Source organism: Oncorhynchus nerka, linkage group LG24 (assembly GCF_034236695.1).
Source record: "Oncorhynchus nerka isolate Pitt River linkage group LG24, Oner_Uvic_2.0, whole genome shotgun sequence".
Classification (NCBI taxonomy): Eukaryota; Metazoa; Chordata; class Actinopteri; order Salmoniformes; family Salmonidae; genus Oncorhynchus; species Oncorhynchus nerka.
Genome location: NC_088419.1, coordinates 32,984,747 through 33,007,396, shown reverse-complemented (window position 1 = coordinate 33,007,396; position 22,650 = coordinate 32,984,747). Strand labels below are relative to the sequence as shown.

At 40.7% G+C, this 22,650-nt stretch overlaps 1 protein-coding gene across 5 annotated transcripts in view; it reads left to right on the top strand.

Annotated features, from left to right (window-relative positions):
• ppp4r4 (protein phosphatase 4, regulatory subunit 4) overlaps positions 1 to 22,650 on the top strand; it is a 118,591-nt gene that overhangs the window by 28,787 nt on the left and 67,154 nt on the right. The window lies entirely within an intron of this gene.

The following is a 22,650-nucleotide window of genomic DNA, read 5'->3' as shown; positions in this document are numbered from 1 at the left end:
TTTGTGAAGTGCACAAGTCCCTCCTGCAGTAAAGCACCCCCACAACATGATGCTGCCACCCCCATGCTTCATGGTTGGGATGTTGTTCTTAGGTTTGCAAGCCTCCCCCTTTTTCCTCCAAACATAACAATGGTCATTATGGCAACAGTTCTATTTTTGTTTCATCAGACCAGAGGAAAGTACGATCACTGAGTTTGAAGGTAGGCCTTGAAATACATCCACAGGTGCACCTCCAATAGGCTAATTGACATCATTTGTGTCAATCAGAAGCTTCTAAGGCCATGATATAATTTTCTGGAATTTTCCAAGCTGTTTAAAGGCACAGTCAATTTAGTGTATGTAAACTTCTGACCCATTGGAATTGTGATACAGTGAAATAATCAGTCGGAAAAATTACTTGTGTCATGCACAAAGTAGATGTCCTAACTGACTTGTCAAAACTATAGTTTGTTAACAAGAAATTTGTGGAGTGGTTGAAAAACGAGTTTTAATGACTCAAACCTAAGTGTATGTAAACGTCCTACTTCAACTGTATGTACTGTCCCGCAAAATTGCTAAACATAGCAATCCATTCGCAGAGGGCGAATTCATTTAATGATTTTTTATTGACTCTGCAGCAATACTTTGCCCTGACAAGAAAGAGCTGTTTGAACATGTTTCCTTGTCAAGACGAACCATGACACGGCATGTTGAGGACATCGCAGAGAATATGGAATAACAGTTGAAACACAAGGTAAAGGATTTCACCTATTTCTCCTTGGTCCTCGATGATAGCAGTGATGCACATGACACGGCGCAGTTGTTGATATTCTTATGAGGCATAACCCCAGACTCTGAAATTACAAAGGAGCTTGCTTCAGTGCAGCCAATGAAGAGCACAACAACAGGGAAATATTTATTGGAGGAGTTTAATAAATGTGTGGCAAAGCTGGGACTGAGTTTTGAAAAGTTATCTAGTGTGACCACTGACTGGTGCCCAAATTTGACAGGAAAAAACGCCTTTTGAAAAGGACACAAGATCAAGTAGCTGAGCTGAATACAGTCACTAAAGTGGTAAACTTCATAAGAGCAAAATCTTTAAACCACAGGCAGTTTGTCTTACTGTTGGAAGTGACAGAGTTGGGTCATGCAGTTCTCCCCTACCACACGAACGTAAGATGGCTGAGTTTGGGGAAGGTGTTATTAAAAGGGTGTGGGACCTGAAGTCGGAGATTGCTGAGTTTTTGCAAATGAAAGGAAAATATGTGGATTTCCCTCAACTGCAAGATAAAGAATGGTTCAAATTTTGCCTTCACCGTGGACATCATGGCCCTCATGAATTAACTGAATTCCAAACTACAAGGGAAGGGCCTTTTTGCACATCAGATGTACAGCATTGTCAAAGCCTTCAAGGGAAAATCAATCCTCCTGACCCGCCAAGTAGAAGCCAACAATCTCACCTACCTTCTGACACCTCCCTATCAGATGACCAGTGGGAGAAGTATATATCGCTGCTGCGTGCTTTGAACGGTGAGTTTTCTCATCGTTTTGAGGAAAATGACATGCTGTTGGTTTCCTTTCCTTCCACCATCAATGTGGATAATGCTCCCACTGACCTGTAACTTGAGTTTATCTTCAGTCTGATGCAGTGATTGGAGAACTACTCAAAACAATGTCACTGATGAGGTTCTATGCATCTCTCGATGAACAGGAGTCATGTTTAGAAGATGTTTATACTGTTTGGGTCAACCTATGTATGAGAACAGACATTTTCAGTGATGAATATAACAAGTCAGATCATCTCACTGACTCTCACCTCTTAGCAATCCTGTGCATAGTGACTTCAGAAACTATACCTGACTTCACTGCTCTAGTCAATGCCCATGAGAGACTTCACTCCTCACACTGATTGAGAAGTTTAAATGTAATGTTGAGCTCTCTCTTTCTTGTGTTTTTGTGCATACCCGTTATTAACAAGAGTTCTGTCCATGGGGCTGAATGTACAGGGTACTTTTCTGTCCGTGTAGTTCATTGCATGTTTAATACTTAAACTACCTACCAAAAGGAGAAGATGGATGTGGTTTATTTCTGTCAACACAGTCATACACATTATGTATAATCCTGTAATATACTTCTGGCCCACGATGGCAACAATATATTCTAATGTGGCCCTCCATGGAAAATAATTGCCCAGGCCTGGTCTATAGCATAGTTTTGTCATTTTGAATAGATCACATCTAGCCTACTTTTTAATTCCAGTAGGCCTTATTCAGTAAAATGCTTATAAATATATACATCACAAATTGAGCCTACTATAGTGAACAAAAATATAAATGCAACATGCAACAACGATTTTACTGAATTACAGTTCATATAAGGAAATCAGTCAGTTGAAATAAAGTCATTAGGCCCTAATCTGTGGATTTCACATGACTGGGCAGGGGTGCAGCGATGGGTGGGCCTGGGAGAGCATAGGCCCTCCCACTTGGCAGCCAGGCCCACCCACTGGGGAGTCAGGCCCTGACAAACAGAGTTTTTCCACACACAAGCGATTTATTACAGACAGAAATACTCCTCAGTTTCATCAACCGTCCAAGTCGCTGGTCTCAGACAATCCCACAGGTGAAAAAGCTGAATGTGGATGTCCTGGGCTGGCATGGTTAGACGTCGTTTGCGGTTGTGAGGCCGGTTGGATGTACTGCCAAATTCTCTTAAATGACCTTGGAGGCAGCTTATGGTAGAGAAATTCACATTAAATTATCTGGCAACAGCTCTGGTGGATATTCCTGCAGTAAGCATGCCAATTGCATGCTCCCTAAAAACTTGAGACATCTGTGGCGTTGTGTGACAAAACTACACATTTTAGAGTGGCCTTTTATTGTCCCCAGCACAAGGTGCACCTGTGTAATGATCACGCTGTTTAATCAGCTTCTTGATATGCCACACCTGTCAGGTGGATGTATTATCTTGGCAAAGGAGAAATGTTCACTAGCTCGTTTTTGTGCGTATGGAAAAATTCTGGGATCTTTTATTTCAGTTAATGAAAAATGGGACCAGCGTGATTCTCGTATGAGTTTGTGAATAAACAAGCACAATTACGATACGTGATTTTGAAAAAGTTTGCTTATACATGCCTATCATGCGACTATCTGCACGCATTGGTGTGTGCATAGAGTGGGTTCGGTTTTTATACCTTAGCACAGGGTTCCCCAACTGGTGGCCCGCAGTTGATTTTATTTGTCCCCCTGTGCATTGAGGGGGTCATAAAAGACGGCAGCAAATAAGCAAGGTTTGAAATTGTTTTAGTCAAATGTTATATCTGTTTGGGTTTCTTGCGGTCAATTTCCAATCTACAAATTATTTGTAATTATGTTCTGGCCCCCTGACCATCCGCTCAAGTAAAAATCAGCCCGCTGCTGAATCTAGTTGGTGCCACCATGCAGGAATTGTCACACACCAGTGTGTCCACTATTGCTCCAGGGATTATGCACAGAGACTAAGACACACTATTGCTGTATTTACACAGGCAGCCCAATTCTAATATTTTTTTCCATGAATTGGTCTTTTGACCAATCACATCAGATCTTTTCACATCAGATATTTTTCAGATCTGATTGGACAAAATACAAATTAGTGAAAAAAAGATCCAAATTGGGCTGCCCGTCTAAATGGAGCCTATTTGTGGCAAGATGTGTGAAGCTTTTACGCTGTTATTTTCGGTAAGGAAAACTGGAAGCATCTACTTAATTGATGTCTGTTTACCCCAAAACCATTATACAATTTGATATGACCACAGGGAAAAATATATATTTTGACTGTATGCTACTACTCAATAATACTTCACAGAAGGTTTGATTGAATGGAGCCCTTAGACTTATTAGCCTAATTAGAGAAATTTCACGAAGTCTCTGGTGTAAGAGAGAAGTGGGAGATTCTCCCCGCTATAGCTACGGCTGCCTGAGACACCACCTGTCCATGGGCGTCCTATGGGAAAGGCTATAGAGCGCTGGTCTGGGTCCCAAATGGCACCCTATTCCCTACATAGTGCACTACTTCTTTTTTTTTACCAGGGTCCACAGGGCTCTTGCCAAAAATAGTACACTATATAAGGAGTAGTGTGCCATTTGGAGCACAGCTCTGGAGCCTGCCAGATACAAAGCTGTGGCCAGTAATGCGTAACAACAGACTGCTGCCTGGAGAGAGTGAAGCTTCAGCAGGGTCACAAGTCAGATTCGCTGCAGTGCTTGGCATCTCTCCCCAACTGGCCCTCTGTACTGTCAGGAATTGACCTAACTAAAGCAGTGGAGAATTAGATTTACTTTATCACTGATAGTAAAGGCTGTGCAGTGCATGAAAAATGCAGCTATATTGGAGAACATTGGAAGTCGAATGCTTCTTATAAAACAACAGTACTTTTATTTAGCCCTCCACCCTCCACCCTCCCCAGCTCACCCCATTCAATAATCATGCCTTTACCATAGGCCTAAATTATATCACAGTATCATAACAGTAGTTTAGAACAGAATAATGGGCAGGGCTCGGCATTAACCCTTGTCCGCGTCCCTAGCCCAGTAAAAAAGTCTGACAAGCAGAATATCAAATAATTACTCCGAATTGGGATCAGAGTGTCCTCTGGAAGCTGTATTGCTGTTCTCCCAATTTCTGTAGAGCGCATCATAGTATAATTGTATGGCACTGATAGGCAGGAGCGGTCTTTCAAATCATTCGCAGTTGCGAGATATGCTTTGGAGATCAAATCACAGAGCTGCATTTATGTTGTTGATATTCCTTGCAAATTAGTGAGTTATTTGCAAAGTTATAGCTGATTTCTTCTCAGCAAACCGGGTTTGTACGGTCATGAAAATCCATCAAAAGGCATGATTGCCTGAATTGATGCGATAACGATAAATATAATGATACGTTTCTATCATTAATGTGCACCAGTTTTTTGAAAATTATCCTATAAACTACTAGTTTGAGTTGTATGCAGCGCATGTGACAAATATATATAGAGAGTGTATGCGAGTGAGCCCAAGGGGAGAGAGAGAAACATAAACCTAACTAGATAGCCAATTGAACACATATTGTGTAGCCTGGCTAGTTATCTCGGTATTTAGCTATGCATGTATTAATATCATTGTCATGTCCGATGTCCTAAAAACCTTCCGCCGGCACTCTTGAATATCCCCAAATTGCCGACATGCAGTTGATGAACGGGTCCTTTCACTGTAAAACTGTAGATTGCACAGTAAAATACCAATCATGTGTTTTACAGAATTAATGCTGTGGAGTGTATTGCATTATGGGTAAAATGCAGAAAAATACTGTTATTAACTGTAATTGGAAGCCTCCCTTAAATTACTTTAACATACTGGATTTATTTACAGTAATAGCTTATGCCTACTGTAGATTCACATTTTCAGTTTCAGGGGCCAACCTCATGCTGTCAGGTGAGACACATGAAGCTCAGACAATCACTCTGGGTGATTTTAAGCGTACCTGGTAAATTATACCATAAATTCCAATGAAATGTTGGTTTAACAATATACACATTTCTGTAAAGAAGTACTGTATTTCAAATGGTACTGTAATTCCACCCCACAGAATACAGTACCCAACAATATTTTTGGAGTGCCAAAACCTTGTGACAACTAGTGGGTGCATAGTATTGTTGTTTCTGTCTCATTAACATATTTTGAGACGTGCCTTGTAGAAGCTACATTTGTTGCACCTGTGAGAGCGAGTGCTCTTCCAATTGAACTGATATGTGGTAGTAATGTCCAACCAATTACATTTGTATAAAGGACCTATTGGAGTGGAAGCAAGCCTCAAATGTTTAATGGCTAAGTAATTGCAATGTCCTTGGTCTGTTTTGCCCTGTAGTCTCTGGATGAATTTTTAAGGCCTTTAAAAGTGCAAGTTATATTAAAATCCTTAAATCTGTCACGTTTAATCTAGAGATAAGTTTGTTGTTTTGAAAGTGTATTGGAAGGTTTTTAGTAGCTAGCTAACTTTTGAGTTTGGATCCCGCAACGCAGTTGGCATCAGTTGCTGAGACTGCTACACTATGTCCAGTGATCCTGCCGACCAAGGCCGAGTCTGAGGAGCTATTTGGCGTAGCAGCTAGCCTAGTTGCTAGCTAGCTGCCTATCAAGCTTGCAGGGTTTTCTTGAGGGCTTGAACGCAGCCCGCGACGCAGTTAGCCATTTGTGGCTGGGACTGCGGATTGTCTCGGGTTTGTGGCTGTCCCTGTTGTTCCCTTTTTCTGGAACTGCGAGGAGTAACAGTGTAACCTACATTGCTAGCTACCATGGCAAAGACCAAAACCGGCGGGAGTACCGTTGAGGACAGTGGTGTCTTTTTATCACAGGTGAAAGATCTATTAAACGAACAAAGAGTTCTACAAGCAGTTGTTACATCAACAAGAAAATAGCTTCAAGTGTTTGTCCAAATACTGGTGGATTCAACTAATAAAAGAATGGATGATCTGACCAGAGAGGTCCAGGACCTGAAGAACAGTTTGTAGTTCTCCCAGAGTCAGCTCGATGAGTTGAAACAGGAGAGCGTCAAGATGACAGCAATATGTAGATCATTGAGAGAGGACATCAGTTCTGTTTGTGAATCCATGATAAAAATGATGGAGAAATCTCGAGGGACAATCAAGGCACATGGTTGTGGACGGAATTGAAGAATCTCCACATGAGACCTGGACGGAGTCTGAGGACAAAGTGAGGGAAAGGATCTTGAAGAAATTGAAGATGGACCACAGGAAGATTGAGGTGGAGCGCACCCACAGGACTGGAAAACCAAACTCAAGTTCCTGAGTTTCAAGGACAAGGTAGCTGTTCTGGAAAGAGCCAAGGACTTGAGAGGAACTTATCTTCCTCAGCAAGAATTATCCTGAAGCTGTGCGCCAGAAGAGGAAAGAACTTATCCCAGCCATGAAAACTGCCAGAGCTCATGGGGACAGGCCTATTATCCACCCTCCCTCCCAGAAGCCTGGAAGGGATGAGAGAACCAAGCCTATGTGTTCGTAGCTTCAACCCCACAGCACACACACACACACACACCTATTGATTAATGGACTGCTGAATTTTTTTTTTCTCTTGCTTTGTTTGCTCTTTTCCATATTATGTCTATCTTTGATAATCTCCCCATGAAAGGGCTGAAAATAGCTCCTATTAATATGAGTAGCCTTAGAAATAAGGTTAATGAAATCAACAACTTGCTAACATCAGAACATTCGTATATTAGCAATTTTGAGACTCACTTAGATAATTAATTTGATTATACAGCAGTAGCAATACAAGTGTATAACATCTATAGAAGATACATGCATTCTTATGGGGAGGTGTTGCAGTATATATTCAGAGCCATATCCCTGTAATGCTTAGAGAAGATCTTATGTCAAGTGTTATTGAAGTGTTGTGGTTACAGGTTCACTTGACACATCTAAAGCCTTTTCTTTTGGGGTGTTGCTATAGACCACCAAGTGCTAACAGTCAGTATCTAAATAATATGTGTGAAATGCTTGATCGTGTATGTGATGTAAACAGAGAGGTCTACTTTCTTGGGGACCTGAATATTGACTGTTTTTCATCAAGCTGTCCACTCAGAGGAAACTTCTCACTGTAACCAGTGCCAAACACTACAGGAACAAGATCATCCACATGTATCAATCACATTTTTACTAATACTGTATCCGTACTCATTGGATGCAGCGATCAAAATATAGTGTCTATATCCAGGAATGCCTAAGTTCCAAATGCTGGGCCTAAAATAGTGTATGAGATCATACAAAATATTTTGCTGTGCCTCTTATGTGGAGGATGTAAAAAAATGTGTTGGTCAGATATGATTAATAAGGAGCATCCAGAAGCTGCCCTTGATGAATTTATGAAATTGCTTCTTCCAATTATTGATAAACATGCACCTGTTAAGAAACTGACTGTTAGAACTGTTAAGGCTCCATGGATTGATGAGGAATTGAAAAACTGTATGGTTGAAAGAGATTTGGCAAAAGGAGTGGCTAATAAGTGTTGGCTACACATCTGACTGGCTGACTTGCTGCAAATTTGAGAAATGATGTGACTAAACTCAACAGAAAAAAAGAAACTATATTATGAACCCAAGATCAATGATATAAAGAATTGATGAACAAAAACACTTGAGTACTTTAAATGAAATTATGGGAAGAAAGACAAATTCAAATCTATCTTTCATTGAATCAGATGGCTTATTCATCACAAAACCATTTGATGTTGCCAATTATTTGAATGATTGCTTCATTGACATAGTTGGCAAACTTATGCAGGAAATGCCAACAATGAACAGTGAGCCATCGTATTCATGCATAAAAAAAAATAATGAAAGAAAAGCATTGCAAGTTAGAATTGTGTAAAGTCAGTGTGGGAGAGGTGGAACAATTATCGTTCAATAATGACAAACCTCCTGGCATTGACAACTTGGATGGAAAGCTACTGAGGGTGTTAGCTGACTCTATAGCCACTCCTATCTGTCATATATTTAATCTGAGCCTAGAGGAAAGTCTTTGTCCTGAAGTCTGGAGGGAAGCCAAAATAATTCCGCTACCCAAGAGTGTTAAAGCAGCCTTTACTGGATCTAACAGCAAATCTATCAGCTTGCTGCCAGCTCTTAGCAAACAGCATTAAACTGGCAGCAGAGTTGCCAGCCAATTACTGTAATTGTATAATTTCTTATTGTAAAACATCCCTGCTGTAAAGCAACATTACAGTATTTACCTGGCAACTCTGCTGCCAGTATAATGCTGTACATTTACAGGGAAAAGTTTTATAGTGTTAATAAACCAATTGCACATACTCCTATTGTAAAACCGCCTCTCAAGTGCTCAATATTGGGAGTTGAGAAATAAGTCTGTCAAAATGACATGAACAATTTTGAATGTCAATGTAAAAACATGTTCTTAGAGTAGCCTAATTGGCAAATAACTCCCATGCTGTCAACGGATCTTCCCTGAAACCTGCATATTTTAGCCTTACAAGTTTATAGATAAGCATGTCTTGGTTTTCTTGAATGAGGAAATTATTTTATGTATTTGGTTGTAATTGTAAATTATGAAATATTTTATAGGCTTAAAAGGGTGGCCAACCATCCTCCAGGTGGGCCATAATGGAACAGTGCATCATTCTTATTCAAGTAGCTAAAAAGTTCATGTCAAGCCCTGAATGGTATATCCTCCCTATATGCAAAAAACAACCTTAAGAGTTGGTCAACCTTAGAGTCCCAGCTACGCTAATAAACACAAAACTAGTAGATAATCTGTCTACAATAGCGTTTGTCACTTTACAATGATTTATTGCATATGGCCCTTGTACTTCTGCTTCATTGCTAATTTACCTTGGTTTGTTAACTGTTACGTACAACTCTTGGACGGAACGCAATCTCCTGCTACACTCAACTCCCGTGGAGTGAAAGAGGTATGTGATTGTAGGTGCGGGTAAGGATGACCGAGGCAGACAATTTCACCATTAACAGGGATTTTATTTCCTTAACACGGTAAATGTGGGGAAAAGGGGCTGGACAGAACCAAAGCAAAGAAAGTAAAAGTTAGAGTCCCCTCTCCTACCTACCCACCCACTACTTACCTATTCTTAACGCCACCTGGCGCGCTAACCAAAATACAGGGGGTGTCCGCAAACGCATACCACAACAACTTTACCAAACCAACACAGCCGATACAACGAAGCTCTCCCTCTTTTTGACAAAGGAACACGGGCTTTTATCCAGCTGGAGAAGGAATTGGTCATTGAAAACAGCTGTTTCTCCTGACGAGAGGGAGGGTTCAGAGCTCCAATCATCGATGGGGCCGACCAATCAGCTGCTTAGAATCCAGGAAGCCATTTCCTGAAATGCACACATACATACCCAAAACATAGAAACTGGGGAACGTAACATTAACAATAGATGGAATGCAATTTACTCCACTGGGGTAATAACTTTTTGACCCTCGCAACCTCTGCAGATGAGCTTTGTGCCTCTTATCTGCCTCATGCTCTCTCTCTCTCTCTCTCTCTCTCTCACTCACACACACACTCTTTCTCCCTCTCTCTCTCTGCTCTTTTTTCCCTGCTGGAGGATTAGGCGATGCCTAGGCATGAAAGGAATAGTCATGCTTTTTATCCCTGCCCAAGAGTTTAGAGAAGAATGGATTTGCCTGGTCACTAGAACTGCGTCAATAAATGTGTATGGTTGACATCAAGGATGGCACAGTGAGCTCATTGTTGCCTTTTAGTGCACAGCTTCCTCTTCATCACATTCAGACAGCGCTTTGAAAAGTGATAGCCCCCAAGAGTTAGCGCGAGCCTGTGAGGCAGCAATAGACACGAATATCCTACCAACGGGACATCAAAAACTGTAATATCCTATGTTTCACGGAATCGTGGCTAAATGAAGACATGGATATTTACCACCACAAACAGATACGGGCACTAAGACCGCACTCAGCCAGCTGCATAAGGAAATAAGCAAACAGGAAACTACTCACCCAGAGGCGGCGCTCCTAGTGGCCAGAGACTTTAATCCAGGGAAACTTAAATCAGTTCTACCAAATCTCTATCAACATGTTAAATGTGCAACCAGAGCGGAAAAAATTCTAGATCACCTGTACTCCACACACAGAGACGCGTACAAAGCTCTCCCTCGCCCTCCATTTGGTAAATCCGACCACAACTCTATCCTCCTGATTCCGGCTTACAAGCAAAAATTAAAGCAGGAAGCACCCGTGACTCAGTCTATAAAAAAAATGGTCAGATGAAGCAGATGCTAAACTACAGGTTTGTTTTGCTATCACAGACTGGAAACATGTTCCGTGATTCTTCCGATGACATTGAGGAATACACCACATCAGTCACTGGCTTTTCACTCAAGTGCATTGAGGACATCGTCCCCACAGTGACTGTACGTACACACCCCAACCAGAAGCCATGGATTACAGGCAACATTCGCACTGAGCTAAAGGGTAGAGCTGCCGCTTTCAAGGTGCGGGACTCTAACCCAGAAGCTTACAAGAAATCCGGCTATGCCCTGCGACGAATCATCAAACAGTCATAGCCTCAATACAGGGCTAAGATTGAATCATACTACACCGGCTCCGACGCTCGTCGGATGTGGCAGGGCTTGCAAACTATTACAGACTACAAAGGGAAGCACAGCCACCCAGTGACACGAGCCTACCAGACGAGCTAAATCACTTCTATGCTCGCTTCGAGGCAAGCAACGTTGAGGCATGCACAAGAGCATCAGCTGTTCCGGACGACTGTGTGATCACACTCTCCGTAGCCGACGTGAGTAAGACCTTTAAACAGGTCAGCATTCACAAGGCTGCGGGGCCAGACGGATTACCAGGACGTGTGCTCCGGGCATGTGCTGGCCATCTGGCAGGTGTCTTCACTGACATTTTCAACATGTCCCTGATTGAGTCTGTAATACCAACATGCTTCAAGCAGACCACCATAGTCTCTGTGCCCAAGAACACAAATGCAACCTGCCTAAATGACTACAGACCCGTAGCACTCACGTCCATAGCCATGAAGTGCTTTGAAAGGCTGGTCATGGCTCACATCAACACCATTATCCCAGAAACCCTAGACCTACTCCAATTTGCATACCGCCCAAACAGATCCACAGATGATGCAATCTCTATTGCACTCCATACTGCCCTTTCCCACCTCGACAAAAGGAACACCTACGTGAGAATGCTATTCATTGACGACAGCTCAGCGTTCAACACGATTGTACCCTCAAAGCTCATCACTAAGCTAAGGAACCTGGGACTAAACACCTCCCTCTGCAACTGGATCCTGGACTTCCTGACGGGCCACCCCCAGGTGGTGAGGGTAGGTAGCAGCAACACATCTGCCACGCTGATCCTCAACACTGGAGCTCCCCAGGGGTGCATGCTCAGTCCCCTCCTGTACTCCCTGTTCACCCACGATTGCATGGCCAGGCACAACTCCCAACACCATCATTACGTTTGCTGACGACACAACAGTGGTAGGCCTGATCACCGACAACGACGAGACCGCCTATAAGGAGGAGGTCAGAGACCTGGCCGGGTGGTGCCAGAATAACAACCTATCCCTCAAGGTAACCAAGACTAAGGAGATGGTTGTGGACTACAGGAAATGGAGCACCGAGCACGTTCCCATTCTCATCGACGGGGCTATCGTGGAGCAGGTTGAGAGCTTCAAGTTCCTTGGTGTCCACATCACCAACAAACTAGAATGGTCCAAACACACCAAGACAGTCGTGAAGAGGGCACGCCTATTCCCCCTCAGAAAACTAAAAAGATTTGGCATGGGTCCTGAGATCCTCAAAAGGTTCTACAGCTGCACCATTGAGAGCATCCTGACCTGTTTCATCACTGCCTGGTACGGAAATTGCTCAGCCTCCGACCGCAAGGCACTTCAGAGGGTAGTGCGTACGGCCCAGTACATCACTGGGGCAAAGCTGCCTGCCATCCAGGACCTCTACACCAGGTGGTGTAAGAGGAAGGCCCTGAAAATTGTCAAAGACCCCAGCCACCCCAGTCATAGACTGTTCTCTCTACTACTGCATAGCAAGCAGTACCGGAGTGCCAAGTCTAGGACAAAAAGGCTTCTCAACAGTTTTTACCCCCAAGCCATAAGACAGGTAACCAAATGGTTACCCGGACTATTTGCATTGGGTTCCCCCTTCCCAACCCCTCTTTTACGCTGCTGCTACTCTCTGTTTATCTTATATGAATAATCACTTTAACTATACATTCATGTACATACTACCTCAATTGGCCCGACCAACCAGTGCTCCCGCACATTGGCTAACCGGGCTACCTGCATTGTGTCCCACCACCCACCACCCTCCACCTGCAAACCCCTCTTTTACGCTACTGCTACTCTCTGTTCATCATATATGCATAGTCACTTTAACCATACCTACATGTACATACTACCTCAATAAGCCTGACTAACCGGTGTCTGTATATAGCCTTGCTACTGTTATTTTCAAATGTCTTTTTGCTGTTGTTTTATTTCTTTACTTACCTACACACACACACACACACACCTTTTTCTTTCGCACTATTGGTTAGAGCCTGTAAGTAACCATTTCACTGTAAGGTCTCCACCTGTTGTATTTGGCACACGTGACAAAATAAACTTTGATTTTATTTGAACTAATGGCCAGGAAACAACAACTATCCATTCCTCAGTCTCAGTTCCTTAATATGAAGCCTTGGGAAGTGGGGGTTAACGATAGGTCGGTAAAATACATCAAAGTGCCATAGTTCTAACAGATCCTGCGAGAAAGCAACTGTTTATCGATTCCCAAAAAGTGAACTTTGGTCTGTTGACTGTAACAGGACTGCTACACTGCAAGTGTAACTTGTACAGAGTGTGAGACGATCCCATTCATTTCTATTAAACTTGGGCGTAAGCAGCATGGCTCTGTGAGAGGCTCGCGCTGCTCAGTGTGAAATTTTGCTCAGGTTTCATTTTCAAGAATTCAATGCACACGGCTCACGCCGAGTACACTTGATCAAGTGGCGCTTAAGCTCTGCTCACTCCGGAGAAAGTGACAAGTCCGCTGGAAGTCAGTTGTCAGTTTAATTACATGGTTTTGTCATATGGAGACATGTCAGTATTGTTGATGATTTTAAGAATTAGGTGTGTATGATAATGTCATATGGGTGCCTATGCTGTTGCTAATAGGCTACGTGCCTGTTAACCATAGGCTCGATGCTGTAGCCAAATGACTTGAGACACTAGCCTATTTAGGCAGTCTTCCATCTTTCACATCCACCTAAAGCGACACTGATCTGGTTTATCCAAAGTTTGGCTTTTATCTGAAGTTGTTTAATCTTCCTTCTCTGGGGTTGGGTTTCTTTTGGATATCTGGAACCGCTCCTGTTCATACGTGATGGGCAAGTTGTTGACCTGGTTTTTGTTTCAATTCCACTGGGTCAAATTAGGAGCCTGCCCTTGGTCTGTAGCACTTTGTTGCTTTATTGAATAGGTCAATCACAGGTAATATGTTTTGTTTTGTTGTGCATGTCTATGTTTGTATGGGTCCATCATGTCAGTAAATGACTGGTTTGTGCAATACTTTATGTAGGGTAGATTGTTCCCTTCAAAGCTATCAAACTACTAATTTACCAAGGGTCATGCATTGCTTTTTCTCTATTAAAATACTACAACAACTAGGCGCAAGTTGACACCCTGGTTCGATTCCAGACTGTATCACAACCGGCTGTGGGAGTACCATAGGGCGGCGCACAATTGGCCCAGCGTCGTCCGGGTTTGGCCGGTGTAGGCCGTCATTGTAAATGAGAATCTGTTCTTAACGGACTTGCCTAGTTAAATAAAAATACATGAATAAGTTTACCTACTAACCCCTCGTTGACATTAGACTACATTTGAATTTACATGCATTAATCACATTGACTGTATTTGTGGATCATTAGTTGATTTAGTAGATCAAGTTATTCAAACAAAGTGTTTGGCTTGTTAGCATGTTTATTGCAGTGCTTATGTTGACTCTTCATGTAGATGGATGTTGGCTGTTGGCAAAGCTTTCCCTTTGTTTTTCCAATTTGATGTTTTCATGGCCTGTGGACTGTGTCATAGTAACCTGTGGGGAGACAATGACTAAGAAGCTCTGTGAATTCTCTCTCATGCTCTCTCTCACTTTCAATTCAATTCAAGGGATTTATTGGCATGGGAAACATGTTTATATTGCCAATGCAAGTGGAAATGATACTAAACAAAAGTGAAATAAACTAACAGTAAACATTACACTCACAAAAGTAAAAAATAAAATATTTCAAATGTATTATGGTTATATATGTATAGTGTTGTAACAATGTGCAAATAGTTTAAGTACGAAAGGGAAAATAAATCTCTCTTCCTCCCCCATTTGTTTTCTACATGCAGGGCCAGTATTAGTATTGTATTATAAGTATTGTAGGATCTCAGGGCGGACACTCTAATTACAAAGCCACTAGAAAAACCAAGCCACACTCTATTGATCCCTTTAGCTGGACTGAGGAATTTCATGGGGGGCTGGCAAAAAAGGTGTGACCGATATTAGCGACGCACAATATATCGGCCTTCATATTGCTATATTTCTATGCTGATATTGTGGGACAATAATTTTTTGGCCTATATTGTTGCCTAAACCAAATGTGATGTCCACTCATGTCCCAAAATAAAAACATCCCACAAATGTTCTGCCCCCATTGTGTAACTTTTACAAAGTGTCAAAAAATTACAGTAAAAATTGTAGCTGCGATCATGATTATCAAGGCCCAAAAAATTTGACCAGAATTTTCGTGTTGGTGCATCCTTATGCCTACTAGTCCGAAAAGAGGTGTCTTTGTTTTAGTGATGATATGCCACTTACTGTAGGCTTATATGGTTAACACAACCCAAAACGGGTCTTCCATTTTACAGTCTTTCCCCCTTCTGTTAAAATAGCTGCAAGAATATTCACCCGGGGCAGGGCCCGAAGCCTACCTCCATTTGTCAAATGTAACCCAAGTCCGCCTTGCATTGCTCATTCAGCAGTCAAGCCTAATTACAAATGTGCGTGTGTCTTTTTACTTTCTGAAGGGCTTCCAGGTGTATCGTTATAGGGCCCCAGAGCACACCGAAGAGATCAAAGCGCTGCCCTACGGGCATCAGCTCCTGTTACCCCATGCGCTCAGCTCCTGCCCTTTAATTGATTAAGTCATTCTCATGCCGACACCCCACCCCAGATCGCGTATGGTACCGCAAAGTGCTATCCTGCCTCCACCTTTTGAAACACTACATAAATCTCCAGGCTCTGGACAATACAGTCCCCACAATCAACAACCTCAACAGCCGCTACCACATTTCTCTCTGTCCCAAATGTCACCCTATTCCCTATATAGTGCACTACTTTTTACCAGGGCGCATAAGCGTGCCAATCCAGGACGCATCCACTATTTCATATTGCTAGTGTAGCTCGGAGCCGGGACAGCCGGCAAGGCTGTTCCCTGTTCCCGCCTCGTTATTAACTACCCCTCTGCCAACAAGGCCACTTGACGAAAGTCTATTCTTGAAGGTAATGAATACTTGTCTAGAGTATATTATTTAGAGCGACACAGCAAAGGAGAGAGGCTGACGCACAGAGAGAGGAAATCTCCTGGGGTTAGCTGGTGAAAAGATATTTCGGCTCCCCAGGGGGGAAACAGACAGATGGGGTTTGGGCAAAAGTAGTGTTGGGGAAAGTAACCAATATCCCCTGTAAGGCTTCAATGACTTACAAGTTGCATTCTTTGCAAGGTATAGAGACGGTTAGGGCCATGATCAACTAACCACGTAGCTTTGCAGACTTATTGGCTCAGTCGTCTCTTTAGGAACCTGCTGGCATAAACGAACATGAATTGGGGTGTGTGTGTGTATGCGTGTATATGTGCATGCAGTGTTTTCCCTAAGCGTCGGTCAAATTGCCACATACAGACAAATTTTCTGCAAGATTTTTTCAAAATTCACTCTTTTTAAATATTGGTGCAGCCTGAGTGTCATAGATGATTAACCGAGCACAAAAATGCTAACCTCTGTTATTGTAATGGTGAGAGGTTAGCATGTTTTGGGGGTATGATATTTTTGCATCTGTAATTTTCTCACTCATCATTATTCATGATTAATTCAGGACTATCTGTAATCATGGTAGCATCCACATTAATGTAGATGTGTTTAGAAACATATTATATTCTTATTTACAATAAAGGTGACTCCAAAATGACACAATACATTATTTACCATTAATTTCTATTGGGTACAAAATCATCTGAAATACAACCAAAACAAACAGCAAATGCATCCAACAAGTTTGTAGAGTCACAAGCTTGATGTAATGATTGCATGCTCGGAATATGGGACAAAATACTAAACCTTTTGATTACTTTAATACAAATATAAGTGAATTTATTCCACCTAAAATGGGGGGGGCCTATGTACAGAAAGTGATGTAATTTCTAAACGGTTCACCCGATATGAATGATAATATCTTCAAATTAAAGGTGACAGTCTGCACTTTAACACCACAGTCATTATATAATTTCAAATCCAAAGTGCTAGAGTACAGAGACAAAAAAAGTCATAGAAAATGGTCACAATCCCAATACTTTTGGAGTTCATCCTAGACTAGAGGAAAACCTGCTTCAGTCTGCTTTACACATAACACTGGGAGAGGAATTTACCTTTCAGCATAACCTGTAACACAAGGCCAAATCTACACTAGTTGGTTATAAAAAAGACAGTTAATGAGTGGCCAAGTTACAGTTTTAATGAGTGGCCAAGTTACAGTTTTGACACAAATCTTCTTGAAAATCTATGGCAAGACTGTCTAGACATGATCCCCAACACCTTGACAGAGCTTGAATAATTTTGAAAAGAATAATGGGCAAATATTGCACAATTCAGGTGTGCAGAGACTTGCCTAATAAAACTTTAAGCTGCAATCGTTGCCAAAGGTGTTTCTAACATATATTGACTCGGGGGAGAATACTAATCTAATCGAGGTATATTTGTGTTTTATTTTTCATATATTTAAAAAAGATATATCATTTTTCTTCCACTTTGTCATTACAGAGTAATTTGTGTAGATCAATGACAAAAATATATGTTAAATTCATTCAATACCACTTCGTAAAATGTGAAATCCAAGGTGGGTGAATACTTATGGTACCCATTGTTGGTTATTTAGTTTGCTTGTCAGCAAGAACAGTAGTTTTTTTTCAGTTAGTCGTTTAGGACATCTACTTTGTGCATGACACAAGTGATTTTTCCAACAATTGTTTACAGACAGATTATTTCACTTATAATTCACTGTATCCCAAATCCAGTGGGTCAGAAGTTTACATACACGAAGTTGACTGTGCCAGAAAATGATGTCATGGCTTTAGAAGCTTCTGATAGGCTAATTGACATAATTTGAGTCAATTGGAGGTGTACCTGTGGATGTATTTCAAGGCCTAACTACAAACTCAGTGCCTCTTTGCTTCTAAGTGCAATGCATTTCGCCAGAATTTTCACGTCGCAACATTGAAGTGTTAGAGGCCTCCAGTTTTTTTTAAATGGACTGGATCTTTATTCTTACCACCTGTGTCCTGTTTTAGTAGTAATGAAATCAGACCTTGTTGAGTACTTGAAAGTCTACCATTTGTATAAGAGTAATTAAAACATGCTAATAATGAATCTTTGAGTACATCAAAAAAGGTCTGATATACTTCTACTGGTATGCCATCAAGCCCTGGTGTTTTTCCAGACTGAAAAGATTTTATTCCCTCAAAATTCCCTTTTCTGTAAGTTGGCGTTCACACAGGTCTTTCTGTAAATTTGTTAATTTTACATTATTACTTGGAAGGAAATCCTTACCGTTAACATCATTCAATGGAAATGGAGGAGACTGGAAAGAAAACATGCTTAAAATATTTTGCTTCCTGGGTAACTCCATTTGTAATGAGTTTCTATAAATTCTTTTTGGTAGAATTTCTATGTTGAAGATTCAATTTTCACAATTTTCCATCCAATTCGCTTTATTTTTGTAATACATTACACTTGATCATTTTTGAATAAGTACCTCCAATTTTTTTTTCCTCTAACCTATTTTGTGCCTCTATAGTACAGTTTCCATCACCATCTGCCTGCGCTGTAGCTTCCTCTATTTCCTTTATCATTCTAATCTCTCTTGACCTAAACTGCTTTTGTTTTAATGATGAGTATTGTATTGAATGCCCTCTAAAAGTACATTTGAAAGTGTCCCATACAATAAGGGATCTGCTGTACCTATGTTGTACAAAAAAAGTAATTTATGAATTTCTTTGTCTTAGTTAAGAACAAATTGTCATCCAATAGGCTTTGATTAAATGTCCAATATCCCCGTCCACGTGGAAACTCTGTAAGAGTTATATGGAGGCCAATTAGATGGTGGTGCGATTGCATTCGATCTCCTATTAATACTTTTTAAACTTTTGATGCCAGCAAGAACGAGACCAGGAGGTAATGAAGACTGCTAGCTTGATTAAGCCTCCTCCATGTATATCTCACTAGGTCAGGGTTTTTCAAACTCCACTAGTTTTAATGTATCCATGATCTTTGTGATCTCCTTAAGTGCTTGAGGGTGATAGTTTGTAGAGTGATTTCCTTTACGGTCCATTGAGGTACTTAAAATCGTATTATAATCTCCCACCATAATAATAGATTCTCCCATTGCTTGTGAGCTCAATAGATTATTATATATAGTTTCGAACAAGTGTGGATCATCCTTATTTGGCCCATATAGATTAATTATCCAAATCTGTTTTTGGTTCAATAGCATATTTAAAATAATTCACCTTCCTTGCTGATCAGTTTGCACTATCGGATCAAAATTTGTATTAATTAGTATAATCACCCGTTTTGAGTTTCTTTGCCCATGACAAAAATATATTTTTCCCTCTGTCCTTTTTCCTCCCAACCTCATCTATATTTGTAGAATGAGTTTCCTGTAAACAATAGATATATTCTTTCTCTTTTAGCCATGTAAAAATGTATAGTCTTTTTTGGATCTGCAAAGCCATTACAATTATAACTTGCTTTACTAATTTTCCCACTTACCATAATGATACCCAAGTTCAATTAAACTAAAATAAGTCCAACCTTGTTTTAAGTCCACATAGTCCACGGTTCCATACGGCATGAATGTTTAAAAAATAATAATTTTAAATATTTTTTTTAATTGTTCATGCCAAAAAAATACAAATAAAATGTTTTTGTAAAAAGCAAATGAATCCATATTTGTACAGTGTAATGCGGTGCAAATATGTATCGGGGACTACTTCAACAGGAGGTAGCTATCACTCACAGCCAAGTTGTAATCTACTAGTCCTTGAACATTTGGTTGTTTACCTATAATTTATCCACCACTAGACAAACATTATTCTTCTCTGCTCAGAGCCCTTTGAAAGTGGGGTACAGGGCACGTCGTCTCTCCACTATTTCATGAGTAAATTGTTCATTAAGAGATAATGGGGTGTTCTTCAAATCCCTACCCTGTTGGAACGAGGCAATTTTCATTTTGTAGTGGGTTAGCATAGCTACGATCGGGCGGGGCCTTCCCTCTCCTCTGCCACTGAAACGGTGAGCTCTTTGAAAATCAATTGTTTCCACCTGTTCGTCCGTCATCTTGAGATTACGTTTCATGAACACATGAATTTCATGAATTTTTTCCCTCTGTTGACTGATAGTTTTCGTCCTCCTTTATTCCCATTATAACAATATTATTTTTCATACTTCTGCACTTCAGATCAAGTAATTAGGATTTCATTGTTTTATTATAATACTGTAGCCTCTCTGTGGTGTCTTTAAGGGAGTTCATGGTAGTTTTCAATATCTTATTTTCCGCTCGTATTTCTTCTATCATTTTATTACTGTAATAAATTCCTGTTAAGGCCTCAACCTCCCCAAGTAGCCCAGGCAATATATCCTTTTTTTTAACTGCTCGCTCATGCTTGTAAGCAATCCTCTGGAGACATAGTTATAAAAACTTCCCCCTCCAATGTTAAATGAGGAATTTTAGATGCTGCTTTCCTCCTGTTTCGCTCACAGAACTCGGCGAAACATAGTCAGACTCTGCTGGGTTTTTTTGCAGGAAGGTTGTCCTCCGCATTAGGAACGTGCTGGCTTCACTACAACATGTTAGCTTCTGTGTTATCTGAGACAATTGGCTAGTTACTTTTGCCCCGTGTTACTTTCGTCCCGGTTCTCCCCGAGCTAACAGGATCAATGAGCTTGAAATCGATCAGCTCACTGGTGGTGTGTGAGATGAATCCAATCTCTTGTAGCCTCATGGTCTCATTAGCCTGATCCACGATCTATATTTCTAGTGGATAGACAATATGGTTAATCAGAAAATAGCCTAATTAGTGGGAAGAAAGCATCTAAACAACAATGCTATCACATCAAAGCAACTCTGCAACTCTGCAACTTCACCTATTGACTTTGAAGAACATTTGAACATTTAAAGCAAATATACGGTGCCTCGTGAGTCTACACACCCCTTGCACTGTTCTTCACATTTTTGCTGCCTCAAAAGTAAATCTAAAACAAGATTAAATTAGATTTTCTTTCTGCAGATCTACACAACCGACCCCACATCTTCAAAGTGAAATACAATTATAGAACATTTTTCTAAATGTATCACAAGTGCATCTTGTTATGGGTATGTTTGTCATTGGCAAAGACTACAGAGTGTTTTAGGATAAAAAATATTTAAAAAAATAGAGCTAAGCACAGGCAAGTACCAGAGGAAAACCTGGTTCAGTCGGCTTTCCAACAGACACTGGGAGAAAAATTCACCTTTCAGCAGGACAATAACCTAAAACGAAGGCCAAATCTACACTGGAATTGCTTACCAAGACCACATTGAATATTCCTGAGTGGCCTAGTTACAGTTTTGACTTAAATCAGCTTGCAAATTTATGGCAAGACTTGAAAATTGCTTTCTAGCAATGATCAACAACCAACTTGACAGAGCTTGAAGAACTAAAAAAAAATAATAATAATGTGCAAATATTGTACATTTCAGGTGTTCAAAGCTCTTAGAGACTTACTCAGAAAGACTCACAGCTGTAATCGCAGCCGAAGGTGATTCTATGTCATTTTCAATAAATTTGCACAAATTTCTAAAATCAAGTATTCACTATGTTATTATGAGGTATTGTGTGTAGATGGATGAGAATATATATTTTTTAAATCCATTTTGAATTCAGGCTGTAACAACACAGTGTGGAATAAATCAAGGGGTATGAATACTTACTGAAGGCATTGTTTTTGTCAAAATTGCTCAAGCTCAGTAAATGCTGTTGGGAATCATTGATGAACAACTATTCAAAGCTTGTGCCTAATCATCAAGCACATTTAAGTCAGGACAGGGACTGGACCACACAGGAACACTAAACACCTTGGTGTGTCTTTGGCATTAGCATTTGTGTCATTGTCCCGCTGAAAAATAAAACTCTACGTATGATATAAATGGTCAGCAGTGTGTCGCTTTGGTGGTGCCATCTTCCACACCTAACAAAAGAGTCCCAAGTTTAGCTCTGATTGAGAAAAATAAACAAAGCTAATAATATATAATAAAATAATACTAACATAAACTAATACCTTATCAATACAATTGTTTTCTAGGTGGACAGCATCAAAGCTAGGGTTGCAAATCCAGAAAGTTCCCAGGTTTCCCAAAAAGTGACCGGAATTTGGGGAAAGTGGACGGAATGTTGCAACCCTAATTTAAGCTTTTTTATTGATTACTATTTGAATTTCAGTTCACTTCCTGTATTGACTGGACATGAAATGAATTGACTGCCAATCAAATCAAATTGTATTCATCACGTGCCCAATACAACAGGTGTAGAGCTTACAGTGAAATGCTTACTTACAAGCTCTTTCCCAACGATGCAGCGTTAGATAAGAAAAAGAACACGAGAAATAAAACACAAGAATGAAGCTATATACAATGATTACCAATACCATATACGTAGGAATGAACTTGTTTATTTAATTCTTATTTTACCTGCTAATTTGACTGAGAACAAATTCTCATTTAAAGCAACAACCGAGGGAATAGTTACAGGGGAGATTAATGAGA